At 39.6% G+C, this 13,624-nt stretch overlaps 1 protein-coding gene across 3 annotated transcripts in view; it reads left to right on the top strand.

Annotated features, from left to right (window-relative positions):
* Positions 1 to 1,447: 1,447 nt before the first annotated feature.
* Positions 1,448 to 13,624, top strand: part of PCGF3 (polycomb group ring finger 3) — a 54,255-nt gene continuing 42,078 nt past the window's right edge. Inside the window, exons 1-2 of one of the 3 annotated variants that reach the window (XM_058424203.1) lie at positions 1,448 to 1,708; positions 6,589 to 6,633. The gene's annotated coding sequence lies outside the window, so the exon portion shown is untranslated. The remainder of the gene's footprint in view (positions 1,709 to 6,588; positions 6,634 to 13,624) is intronic. The other 2 variants (XM_040091060.1, XM_058424204.1) reach the window with 2 other exon arrangements.

Raw genomic sequence — 13,624 nt, 5'->3', positions numbered from 1 at the left:
TTTAAACTGGAAACAGAATTTATATTTCAGGTAGACAAGATGCACTCATGTAACTACATAACCCTTGAACTGAAACAAAGCAAATCTCAAATGCTGACATATTTTCCATTAACTCAGGCTTAGCATCTGGAAAACATAGCTCCCAGAGCCAAGAACAGCCCCTCTCTTGGCACACAATAAAAGCTCAGTAGTTTGTAGAACATGGAGGGCTTGAGCCATATCAGATAGCCCATTTCCAATGGCATTTTTAGACAAGGTGGAAGTCATTTAGACATGGCTTGTTCTTTGTTGGAAAGGAAGAAAGAAGGAAATAAACAGGTATTTTAAAGGATTACAGTCAAAATATATGCATATTTGGGAAGGTTGGTTTGGTGTCTTTGGACAGGTGAATTTTTAAGTACTTGTCTTTGCAAGTTAAACATTCAGCTGTTTGGTGCAAACTTGAACATGGCATGGGCTTCCCAAGCTTTATGCATGCTCTTTGACCTATGACTTCACACCTTTAGGAAGACGGGGTCTTTGTCATTTCATCACTTGGGAGCCTTTTGAGCCACCCACAATTTGATACCAGTGTGTCTTGCAACCAGCATGTGTATTAAAGTTTCTCCTTCCACCCAGCTCCTACTCAAATTTCCACTCTCACCACAGCTGAAAAGACATCTGTGAGCTTTTGAGGAAAACCTTTCAGAGAGAAGCAGCAGCTTGAAGCAATGCATGGGAACATCCTGCCTAAAAGCCAACCACCTTTGCTGATCTCACCTTCCTGCCCACAAGTTGCCTGGATTTTTCAAGGTTGGGCACCCCTGTGCTGGCGTGGCCTCACCTTGAGTGCTATGTACTCAAGTTCTAGGCACCTCAATGTAAGAAAGGCATTAAGCCATTAATGTCCAAAGGAGGGCAATGGAGACAGTGAAGGGCTTTGAGGGGAAGTCATTCAAGCAGTGGCTGAGGTCAGCTGGAGGAGGCTGAGAGAGGGCAGGAGTTTTCAACATCCTCGCCAGTGGAGATGGACTGGCGAGCACTGATCTCTTCTCTGGTGACCAGTGACAGGACACAAGTGAGCTTTAGGTTAGGTATTAGAAAAAGGATCTTCACCCAGCGGGTGGCTGAGCGCTGGAACAGGCCCCCCAGGGAAATGGTCACAGCACCAAGACCGATAGAGCTCAAGAAGGGTTTGGACAACGCTCTCAGGCACATGGTGCGATTCTAGGAGGCATCTTGTGCAAGGAGAAGAGTCGGACTCGATGATCCGGATGGTTCTCTTCCAACTCAGCGTACTCTGCGGTTCTGTGACCGGGACACGGCTTAGGCCCAGGCTTGTCGGGGTCTCCGTACCCCCTTTCGCCGGCCCCGCTGCCGGGGGAGGGAAGAAGGGGGCGGCCGGCGCCGTGCCCGGGTGAGCGCCCCGCACGCATGCGCCACGCGCGCGGCGCCCCCGCTCGGCTCCGTTCGGGCCGCACTCGGCTATTTCCGCCTCTTTGTTTTAAACTCCGGGCCGAGCCCTTTAAATCCCCCTTTTTCCTTTTAAAATTTTTCTTGGGAAGGGGAAGAGGGGCCGGTGTTTCCCTCCGCCTCGCGTTTCCGACTCCTCTGCTCTCTGCCCTGCGGTGGTGCCCGAAGAAGGACGGGCCGGGGAGCGGAGGGTCGGCGGCGGCGGGGGGAGCCCCCGCTGTAGCCCCGAGCGGCGGCCGCGCCCCCCCCCCGTCAGGTCAGTGCGGGGCCGGGGGGGAGCGTGGGGGTCCCGGCCTTGCTCCGCCGAGAGGCTGGAGGGCAGCCGAGGGGCTCGGGGGCGGGGCGGGCCCGTCGCCCCCCCGCTTGTCTGCGGGGTATTTGTGGTGTTGGCTGCGGGGTGGGAGGAGGGGGTGCGGGGCGTGCGGGACAAGGGTCTTCTCCGCCCCGACGACTTGGGGGGCTGCGGAGGAGCGGGCCGGGGTTGGGGGGGCCGCGCTGCAACTTTCGGGGCGGGTGTGGGGTGGTCACAGGCGGGGTCGGATTCCGCTCCCGAAACTGCCAGGGAGTCTCCGTGGGCCGGGGGAGCGTCTATCCCTGTCCTGCTGCATGTGCCCACCGCGGGGGAAGGTGGCTCTCGGCTGCCGGAGGAAAGGAAACCCCCACAGCCCCCGCCTCACCCCTTCCTACCTCGGGAGGAGTTGCCGCTTGCGTGGAGGGGCCTGGGCAGGGGACAGAACCCCACGGCTTGGGGAGAAAGGGTCTCTGAGTGGAGGGGCGATGATGGCGTTTCCAGTAAGGTGGAGATAGAGGGGACACGTCCCTTCGGTGTGCGACTTCAGTCTTGCAGGTATGTGGCTCCAGTGCTGAGTATCTGGGATATGAAGTCGTGAGAAATAGGAAATGAATTGGTAGTCATAGGTAGAGTATAGGAGCTTGAATTGTTTTACAGTCCAAGGACAAATGTATCCACACACACACATATACATGTGTATGTGTTCGGTATTAAGAAATCTGGAAAGTTTTCTAAACCACTGAGTCCTAGTAATTTGTAGTGTCACGTCTGGCCTTTTAGGTTGGTCACTTTTAGCCTGAAAGTGTTGGTGTTACTTCAGTATCCTGAGTGTCCTGAGTGGGAAGTTTTGCATGTCCCAAAGTTAATAAGGTTCAAAGGAGGTGGGTGTTGTGCGTTATCAAGTACTTGGATGTTCTTTTACTGCTTCACATATTTGCAACAATTTCTCCTTTTTTTTTTTTTTTAATTTTATTATTATTATTATTATTATTATGGTTTACCCCTACATCCTCTGCAGTATTCTGAAAATACTTTCTTTGGAATTTTTCAAAATAATACTGTGTATTTTCTTCCAGAGTTTCACAGATGAATTAAGTGTGTGGATGAAAAGCCTTGAATTAAAAAGAAAAAAAAAAAAAAAAAAGTTGAGATGAGCCTTTATGTTTAAGGAGCATCCCATGTATGTGTTCTCCATTCTAGATTGGTTTTGCTTATACAGAATGAACAATTAAGCATATGCTAATATGTTGTTAAGAGTCATTTTAGTACTAGGTAGTGTGCTGTTTAAAAAGCAGCAGTTTAAATTTCTTTGGGGGGGGGTAGGATACTTGTGAAGTTTTGTGTTCATTCTTTTAGTGGCAAATCAGATTAGAATCTCAACTGTGATACTCATCATGTGTCTCATAAAGATGCTGTGAAATTCATAAAACCTTTGGTACCAAGGGGAATAGAAACAGAAACTTTGTACCCTCTCAGTAGCTTTTCTATTTCTTTTGAAGCTATACTTGCAGACAGTTCATGAAGTGTTTAAGGGAATACAGAAGCCGTGCAGAATGCAAGGTACTTGGTGAAAACACGTAGGGTGCATTAGAAAAGGGTCAGGCGACTTTCTAGATATGCATAGGTGCCCAGTGACAGGAAGCTTGGAAATAGAACATTTTGTAAACAACATTTTGAGGAAAATCTATTGGATTTCTGTGGGCTGATCTGGCTGCTTTGATCTTGTTACTCTGCTGTCACCATGGAAAATCAAGACTGAACATTTGTAAATGTTGTAATAAAGTCAACTTAGAGTTTGTAATTATCCTAGCCTAATACTAATGCCAAGAATGGCAGAAATTCATTACTATGATATGAAAGATTTCTGCTACTAAGAGACTGTAAAGTACAGCATTTAGTCCCTGCAGTTGTCCTGCTCTTACATCTCCTGTCTACTTAGGTGATTTAGAGGAGGTAATTTCAAAGCTTTATATTTGAGATACAGGTAAGTTTTCTCATCAAGAACCATTCTGCACTTAGCAGAATAGCTAAGCAATAGCTTTAATTTTATTTTTTTTTCCATATGGCCATTTAATCTAGGTAGCGTGGCCTTTTTAGCTTTTGTCATGTAATGAACTTCCAAGACTGAAATAATTCTGGGTTAAATTCCTGAACTCCTTGGGCAGCACTGTGGGAAGAAGTTGAAGCATTTCCATTGAAACTCCTAAGTGGAGCTTCTAAGCTACAAAGTGGATGTTTTGAAAAGCATGCATGTTGATATTGTTTTGCTTTACAACGACTGTCTTAAATTACAATACCAGCTTACAAGAAAGTGTAAGGACATCTTGTATTTTATAAAAGAAGTATTTTCTCTACTTCTTGCTTTGGAACTATTGTTTATTATATGTATATAGTAACTCAGTAGTTGCTAAGTGGAAGCTTGTTTTGGTGGTAGTGTTTGGAGATTGCAGTTGATTTAAGACTGTCAGCATTCCTGAGAGTTTAATTATCTAAACTCTGGTCTCTTTTTGTCAGTGCTGCTAAAGGTGTTTAATGATGTTTGAAACTTCTCTGATTTGCTAGGTTATGTTTGCTGTCATGTTTAAAGGAAATGTGGAGGAAAACCTCAGAGCAGTTTGACTGAACTAAGTTAGAAGCCAGGCAGAAGATGCCCATGTCTTTTAGCTTATACAATACTTGGAAGCTCTGTCTTGAAGTGGTTTTGTGTTTCTTACACCTTTTTAAATACAAGCTTGCTGTGATAGACTCCAAGTTTAGCTAGTGTGTGAAAGTCTTATGTACAATACAAGAGAAGAAAGAAGCAGGTTGTTTTGTGTTAAAAACAATCTTACCTGTTGTGATATGTAACACAGTTTCATTGCTAACTGAAGAAACACTATAAATAGTGGTTTGTTCTATAATTGCTTTGAAGAGCCTATAGAAAGTGTGCTCACACACATACTTACCTAGTGGCCGCTGGTGATGCTGCCTCATTGTCTGACTGCAAATTAGCTTTTCTCAAATTAATTTTACTGAATAAGTTCATCTTTGCTTAAATCAACAGAATACGAAATTGGAATACTCAGTGTAGTGGGAACTAATTGGACTGAAAATCTTATGTGCTACTGAAAGTTTGATTGAAGTTTGTAGAGACCCGAAGTCTTGCAATCATACCAGAGAAGCCAGCATTGTAGGAACAAATAAACTAGCAGTAAGCTCTTCAATGACACTATTTTCTTTCCCCCCTCTGCCTTTTCTTTTTTTCTCCTTAATCAGAAACAGTTCTTTAGACTAGGAACTTTGAACTATATGTAGGAACTTAAGGGTTTCTATTCCTTTGACAAACACAACGAATACTTTTCAAAGTTAGGGGGTGGTACTGATCATTAAAAGTAGAGGGAATGACGAACTCTGGTGAGCTCAAGTTACTTGTTCTTTGTGCCAGAAAATGACTGTTCTCGCAAGTTATGACTGCCTCTTTCAAATCACAGTTATAAGTTGACGGAGCCAGTGGGGGAAATTGTTGAGGGGGTGGGGGTGAGAACTGGAGGAAATCGAGGTATGTGTGGTAGCATTACAACAGTGCAGGGATTCTAAGGAAGCAATATGCAAGAGTAATAATCAGTCCTTTTGTGTAGTTTTGTTGCCAGTAAAAGAAACTTAAACTAGCTCTGACAATATTTTTCATCTCCACAAAGTGGCATGGAGAAGGCTAATTCTCCCTGCAGACATTTATTTCCGATGATATTAAGAGATAACTATTTTGTATTCTGAATTTTTAGCTGACAGTAACTTAGAACTTTGTCTACATTAAAAAGGCCTGTGTTCTGGCAGCAGTAAGGATCTTTTCTTGTTTAATACTGAGACTGTCCTTATTGCTGGAAACAGTTGCGTTATGAATAGCCTAAGTTCATTTTGATTTAAAACAGAAAGTATTCTCTGTGTGTTTGGTGTCAGTGAGAAAATGCTGTGCATTACTTGTGTAATAAGAGAGGAAAAGTTAATTTTTTAGGTTAACAAAATGAGTTTGATGTTATTTGCTGACTTGCAAATGGCTGTTTTGTTCGGCTTTTCAATTAAGAACTTTTTTCCTCTCTACAAAACCAGACAGCATACAATAACTTCTCTAGTTGATTATTTTCCAGTAATATCACAAGTATTACATGTAATGCAAATTTTGTGTGAATATGATGATATTATGCTAGTACAGGTCAACTTTGTTATTCTTTTACAATATACATGCAAACAATATGGGTTTTGTAATCATAAATGTCATTTTTTCATGTAAATATGTCAGTGCAGTGTTTGAGTTTTCAGGTAATGTGTTGTGCTCTACAGTTTTTTCTAGTTTGTCACCTGAAAGAACAAGCTGAAAGATACGGCTGACTAAATTATAAATTCTTTATTTATAAATAATTGCATGTGACACTTACTGTTGTATTTGAACTATTGAGTACACAGATTGGCATAATAAAGGCCATGGGTCAGTTGATGACTTAAGTTAAAGGACATTTCCAAACTTATATTAATTGACTATACAAAATGTTTTTATGATAAAAAATTATTTGTTGTACTAAGCAGTGGCAATCAGTAGAACAGATTTGATGAACAGGATTTTTTTGGGATGGTTTTATTTTCTTCAACATAGTGCCATCCTTTGTTCCTTCAGAGTGACTTTTCTCTAAAACCATTTGAAAATGGAGGTATTTAGAAGCTTAAGCTCTACCTTGGCACTCTCATCAAGATGGTCTGATATCTTAACTCCTGTATTTCAGATGATTGTATTTCATACTTTTTTGTTTTGATAGTAACTGGATTTTCTTTCACTTACCCTTTTTTCCCCTAATATATAAATTATGTTCTAGACACAGGAACTCAGATACTACTTTCAGGATTCAAAATAGGAAGAGGTAAGGGGATTTTTTATGTGCCATGTAGGTACCTAATCATGCATGCTGATGAAAGTATATATGCCTCTGTTCCTGCATCCAAGTAGGATCTAATTTACATTTCAGAGCATAATTCCTGTTAAATCTGTAACTGTTTAAGATACTTCTAATAGTATTTAATCACTTTAAGAAAGTGCTAACACAGTGTATTCAAACCCATTTTCTTAATGCTTGAAATGGTTTTCTTTCCATCTTTGAGTTATTCCTTTCCTCTGAAGTCTGGACCCTGCACCAGTGTACAGTGTTTGCCTGACTTCTTCTGTCTCTACTTAGGAAAGCCCCACAGCTGCAGTGCTATAGCAAGTGATTATTCTTTTATCCCTTTAGCATTGTACTAGTTGGTTGTTTACTGTCTGTATTTTAAGCTTTACTGAACTTTTTTTGGGAAAAAGCAAACATAACTTGCTAAATGCTCACTTAAAATTTCTTATCTGCATGTGCAAATTGTTCTTGCCATGTGCAAAAGAATACACTTGTGGAAAAGTTGTTTGGTATGGAAAGTGTAGTAAAAAATTACATACTAAGTGAAATCCATGGTCTTAGAGATAAACATTAACCTTTTTTAGTAACATTTGCATGGATTTGTTTAATTTGTTGAATTAAATACATAATTAAACTATCATCTCCTGTAGCAGTGCTTAAAGATCATGGGTTTTTTATTGGGTTGCCATAAGATGATGAATACTTCACAGATATTTAGTTCGAATGTTGGTAAAATAAAGTTCTCTGATTTATGCTTTGTTCTCAGTAAAATTGCAAATGCCCAGTATTTTTCTGTTTTCCCTTGAAAAATCCACACAAGCCTTTTCTGTGATTGAAATATTGTGGTAATAACATACATTACCAAAAGTTTCAATGTAACTATTATTGAGTAGGAGGAATTTAATTGAAATGTTTTTTTTAATAATGTGTAATTGTTAATAGTAATGTTAGGCTTGGTAGCACCAGAGTAAGTAATTTATTTGCAGACCAATTTATTAATTTTGTGTTTCTAGTCTTGTACTTTTCTTTCTTAATTGACTACAATGAGGTAGGAATCCCTCCCAAGATCAGGCTATTCTGCAACAATTTCAGAAGAATTGTGTTTATATTAGTAAAATACTTCATTTGTCATTCTTTGACCATTGGCGACAAGAAAAGTAGCCTAGACTTGTATAGGTTTGTATCAGATGTGTTGTAAATGGCACCACACCAGGTAAAAAGGACTCTGGGTGGAGCAGATTTATTCACTTCACCTTCTTGCTTGTGAGATTCTTTCAAGTTTTGATAAAAGTCACCAGAAGCTGTCTACATGCTGTTCTATGTGGTATTAAATGAATCTTGGCACTTGAGGGTTTCATTTTACTGTCTTGGAAATACATAGGTGTAAAAAGTACTGTATTAGTTGCAGTCATTTTTAATGTAACATTTTGAGGATAAACTTAGATACTGCCACTGAAAATTGTTTATCTAAATTTGTTTGCTCTAATCTCTAGCAGTTATTCAAATTATGTGAGGTTATTTTGTCCAGACAACAATAGCTCTTGGGTTGCGTGATTATGATTTTATGACCAAAACAGGCTTGATTTTGGACAAAGTTTTGCAGATGCAGGGAGGATAATATTTTGTTTGGGTTCCTAGCAGTTTTGGTAGTTTTGGGTGGTGTGGGTTTTGTGTGGTGTGGGGGGTTTTTTTTGTTTTGTTTTTGGTTTTGGTGGGTTTTTGTTTGTTTGTTTGTTTTTTGTTTGTTTGGGGGTTTTTTGGTTTTTTTTTTTTTTTTTTTTTAAACAAAGATGTATTTTACCCTGGCCTTTTTTCTAATTTACTGAATTTATCAATGCTTTGGGTTGAAAATAATTGTAGGACTAATTCTTTATATAAGCTATTCTGTGATCAAATAAAGTAAAATGATTATAGTCTTCAAATGAAGTATTTTTGCTGCTTCCCTTAGGGAAGAGAAAATACATCCTGTCCCCATTCTTCAGTTCCTCTCTCATCACTCCACCAAATGGGTCAAATTACTTTCATAGTGGAACGTGATGTACACTTCCAAAGCCAGTGCTCTCAGAGCATTTATTCTCCAGTCACAAGCATTAGTTGCCAATGAATTGAATCTCTGGTGGTGTTTGGAAAGTGTCATAGTTTTGTTTTTGTTTTGTTTTTTTTTAATCTTTAGAATGGGATATCTAGAGTATAAGTATATGTGAAAATTTTCTGGAGTCCTCTTCTGTAATTTCCATTATTAGGAATTAACTTCCTTATAATTAGGAATTATAAGATATATTCATGGTAAGAGTGAAGACAAGGGGAAAATGAGCTGCTTTTGCTTCTCCCCCAGATTCCTTAGCCATTTATGGCTTCCCATAAGTAACCTTTTTTTTGACTTACTCATCCATTATCTCCATCTGCAGAGTTTGGCAATGGTAGCATTCAAATGGAAAAAAAACCCCTAAATTCAGCTCTCTTCTCCCAGCTCTAATCCAAAACCAAAGGAATGATTTTTTTCTTTTTCCTCTGAATTTACTTCTTTCTAGTATGGAGAGATCTATACATGGTAAATCCTGAGAACAGTAAGTCTTTCAAATGCTCAGAATTTGCTTGGTAGAGATCACTGGGACACGTGGTCCTTTCTGACCTTGTCAGCCAAAGTTTTACCCGTGCATGTTTGTTCTGTGATGAATGTTGTGTTCTGAAGGATGGAGGGAGGTGTCAGTGTGGGTGTCATCTATTAAAAAATTATTACATTTTTAATAAAGTTGGTAATTTATTTTGCTTGTCTCTTATGGCATAGTTCAGTCACTAAGAGGTCTTCATGAATTGCAGAGAAGGACCAAATTCAAGCTTATAGATACTACTAGTAGGCTGCAGGAGTTAAAAACTTGCAGTGAAAGATTTTCTTCTCTTTTTACTGCATGTTGAGCATCCACATAGCATTTGAAATATGTTGTAGGAAGCAACAGGGGCCTATGAAAGTGATTTGACTTCAGGAAATTCCTGAGAGGAGTTTAAAAGTATATCTGGAATGCAGTTATTAAGATAAGTAGCAGAGATCATGTCTGTTTATTTACTTACTCCTTGCATGGGCTGTCAGACTGTTTAAGCTGAGTCTTTTCAGAGAATAATCTAATTTTATGGTTTTTGAACAGTTTGTATCAGTGTGTAGCTGAATAGTTTTGGGTGGTAATGGCTATCTCTTTGAATGTTATTTATGAATTCTGTAAGTTCAGTGATGTTTCTAATACTGGATACCTTTTTATATAGACTGAGTAAAAGATGATTATAAAAAGCTGTAGTTCATCAATGACTTGCCACTGCTTTCTTTGTAATTTGCTAATTTGTGATCTCAAACTGTGGATTAAAAAAAAAGTTTATCACTCTATCAGAAAATCGTTATGTCCATGTGAAATGCTGTCATGACTCCTCACAGCATAAAAGCCATTTTAGTAATTATTTTAGTCATTGTTTGTCGGCTTCCTTACTAGTTTTCCACCTAGGTGTGGTTACTTTGTTTCACCTGTTGTGTCTCTTTTTGCTTGAAGTTGGCAAGAGCTAGGTGGTTATTAGGTTTCTGTTCCAGCCTCTTTATATTCAATTACAATTTCCCATTACCTAGAAAAGTTGACATCAGTGTCTTGTTTTAAGGGTTTCTGAGTAGTTTCATGCAAAGATGTAAATGCAGAACATGTCTTCAACTATTTTTTGGACTAAAACTAAACTATTCCAGAGACTGCAGGGTACCATTACCAGAACTGGATAGGGAGGAGAAATTTCACTTTTGCACTGCTGAAATATGTGTTTTCTATATTTATGACTCCAGAGAGACAGGCTTCAGTTTGGCAAAATGACTGTAGGCGAGAGTGGAAAGGGAAACTTCTACTAGTTGGATTATGTGAATGTTTTGTTACTGTTTGCAGCAGGTGCTGAGGTGCTTGTAAGAGAAACTGGTAACTGCTTACTTTCTCTGGGATTCAGTTAGGCAGCTGTCATTTGGCAATTTAGCAAGTGTTTCCGTGGCTACTCCTTCCTGATTAAACTTTAGCTCGTAATGAACCTGAGGAAGGAAATACAGCCTATCATTCTGAAAGATCTTAATGAATGCTGTTGAAACAGCACTTGAGAATTCTGTCAGGCAGGTTGGTGGACATAGCTCTTCTTACACCTGTCTTTTTTTCCTGAAGTTTCTCCTTGCTCTCCTGCTATATGAAGCCTGTACTGCCTTAAAGTTGCCTTAATGATTAATTTGTGGTAGTATCTGTTAAAATAAACAGATGATGTGTAAGAAGGTTTTGCTTCTAAGTGGCCATCTCCAGGAGGGGGGTGGATAGTTTCAGTCAGTAGTTTCTGAAACTGCAGAAGTGAGTTTGTCTAGGCTCTTGCACAAGTGAAACTAGCCTCCTGGTGAGATATTGTTGCCTTGGTAAATTAGACCTTTCAGCTCCTGCATACTGCCAAGCAAATTTTCACCATTTAAATAAACAGGCAAATGTCACATCATGGCAATGATTAGGTCACAGCAATGAATTCAGGTGTAAGTGCTGAAGCCTCTCATGCTGTTGTCCACTGTGGGCAGTGTTCTTCACTGACAGACAAGATAGTGACGGTGTTATGGTGTCACTCTGGTTTTTGGTCAGACTTTGAGGAACTTTTTGTTAATAATGACATTGATGCAATGTTAGGAATGATTAATATTCTCTATCAGGTTTTCTTGAACTATGACACATAATTAGAATTTGCAATGAAAAAAAAATCTTTACAATTAAACTTTGGAAATCCTTTCTTGCTGCAACATTGACAGTGAAATACAAAAACAAACCCAAAACCCACAAACCAACCAACAACCTGAAACAAAACAAGCAAAAAACCTCAAAGCAAAACCCATCAAAACAGAAAGTTTTGATAACTGTAGGTATTTTTTCTGTGAAGTGTCATTTCATTGAGGAAGATAATGCATGCTTTCATATTGCTAGACATTTAACTTCTTCCCTTCATTCCTACGTGCATGCAAAACACCATCTCTAATGATGACAAAGAAATGAAAATAAATAGAATGTGAGTGCTTTAAAGGTATCATTCTTTCTACACGTGTAAGTTTTCAAGTGCTGTTATCCTGCTGAGAGTATTTTGAACTGGAAAGCAGAGTAATCGTCATTGCTGAAGTCATTCAGGTTTGGAAGTATAGTAGTTGTTTTGCATGAGCACACATAGTAACAAAGAAATTTCAGAGATGCCTGGCTCATGTCTCATGTAATTATTTCATTAAGCCTGCCACAAGCACGTGTAGAATCTTTCTTTCACATAATGGGACCAGTCCTAAATACAAACACAGTAAAACAAATTCAGAACATATGAAATGTGAGGAACTTGGCTGATGAAATCTAGTTATGAATTTCTTCTGTGTTTTAGTAGAAGATACTTTGAGATCTCTATGCTGTCTGCTGGCTCTAATGGATACAGCACCTAATTGCTGAAAAGTTGTAGAGGTTTAAAAAACCCTCTTGAGATGGCTGGGTTTAGGGCTGCTCCTTATGTTCCTGTTTTGATTTAATGTGGTGAAAGTGGTATGTTCATCATGTCAAAATAAGCTCAGATCTTAAAAGACGGGGTTTTACTGTATTGGCAGGATGTGGGTTTGTGCTTATTGGATGAGTGTAGGGGTTGTTTGTCCTGTATTAGTCCTCCTTTGTCCAAACTACTATTTTTCACGTTCCTTTTTATTACCTGTTAATGTGTGCATTTCTTTCCTTATCCCTCTCAACTATTCCTTCTTCTACTACGAGACTACATGTTTTATGGCAGCCTTCCTTTTAGGCTGTTTATATCTAAGGCTGTTGAGTGCAGTTTGCATTGGTGCAAAGGGAGAAAATGAGAGTTCTGCTAGGATTGATTTGTCCAGATTGCTGTTTTATCTCTGCCTTTTTAGGGTTGACAAGTGCTTACTCATTGCCCTTGATTCTGCAGAGGACAGATGGGCCTAAGGGTTTTTTGTGCAGCTGAGGAACAGTGTCTCACATTTTTTGGACTGTTGTGCTGTTCAGTTGCGGGCTGATGGAAATGGCTTTTTGGACCTGCACTGCTGGTTGTCTGCTGTCTTTCAAGGAAAGTCCATCACATGTCATGTGTAGTACCTCAATGAAAAAGACTTAACCCTGAGAAACATATGTGCAGTACAAGGCCTGCGGGGTTGACACTGAAGAAGGGTCCGCTAGAATAGGAGCGGATGCTGCTTCATGACAAGTGCACTCTCATTAATAAGTGACGACTTTTTCCTGGTATATTATTTTGCTTGGAGTGACTGACAAGTGTGGCTTTATCTCAGCTGTTAATGGTTAATGTATCATTAAAATTATTTGTAGGTCGCCTTGTTAAAAAAGGGAAGCTTTTAATAGAATATTAATTCTAGCATATATTTAACAAGGAGAAATCTTCCAGTCTTTGTAAATAACACATAAAAGCCTCTTGTGGTTTAACTCCAGCCAGCAGCCAAGTAGATCCCTGTAACATGAACACTGTTCAGCACACGTCCAAAACACAGCCACATACTAGCCACTGTGAAGAGGATTAGCTCTGCCCTATTCAGAACCAGCAGATTCTAACCCCTTATTCCATACCATTTACATCATGCTCAGGTCCCACACTATTCAATACAAGCTCATTAACCACCATTCCCCTTCCCACTCTTTGATAAAATACCCAGATGTCATTCCTGTAGTCTGTGGACCACCCCTGCAAAATGTCTGTAATAGATCCATTGAATTCATTTATTCCATAACTTTGAGCTCCATCTATTATGGTAGTCACTCAGGACAGTAGAGGAGGTGAATTGCATGCAATTACTGGGCACCAAAGTCAGCTCAGGTTGTGTCACTGCTGCTCTTTGAACTTCTTGGGAAGTTTCTCCTCTACTAGTTTGAGTAATTTCTGTTATATTTATTCCTGTAACTTACAACTCAGATAATGGAATAACAATTCAGTG

The sequence above is a fragment of the Hirundo rustica genome, chromosome Z (assembly GCF_015227805.2).
Source record: "Hirundo rustica isolate bHirRus1 chromosome Z, bHirRus1.pri.v3, whole genome shotgun sequence".
NCBI classification, from domain to species: domain Eukaryota; kingdom Metazoa; phylum Chordata; class Aves; order Passeriformes; family Hirundinidae; genus Hirundo; species Hirundo rustica.
Note: the sequence above shows the minus strand (reverse complement) of the source record. Positions and strands in the feature narration are given on the sequence as shown.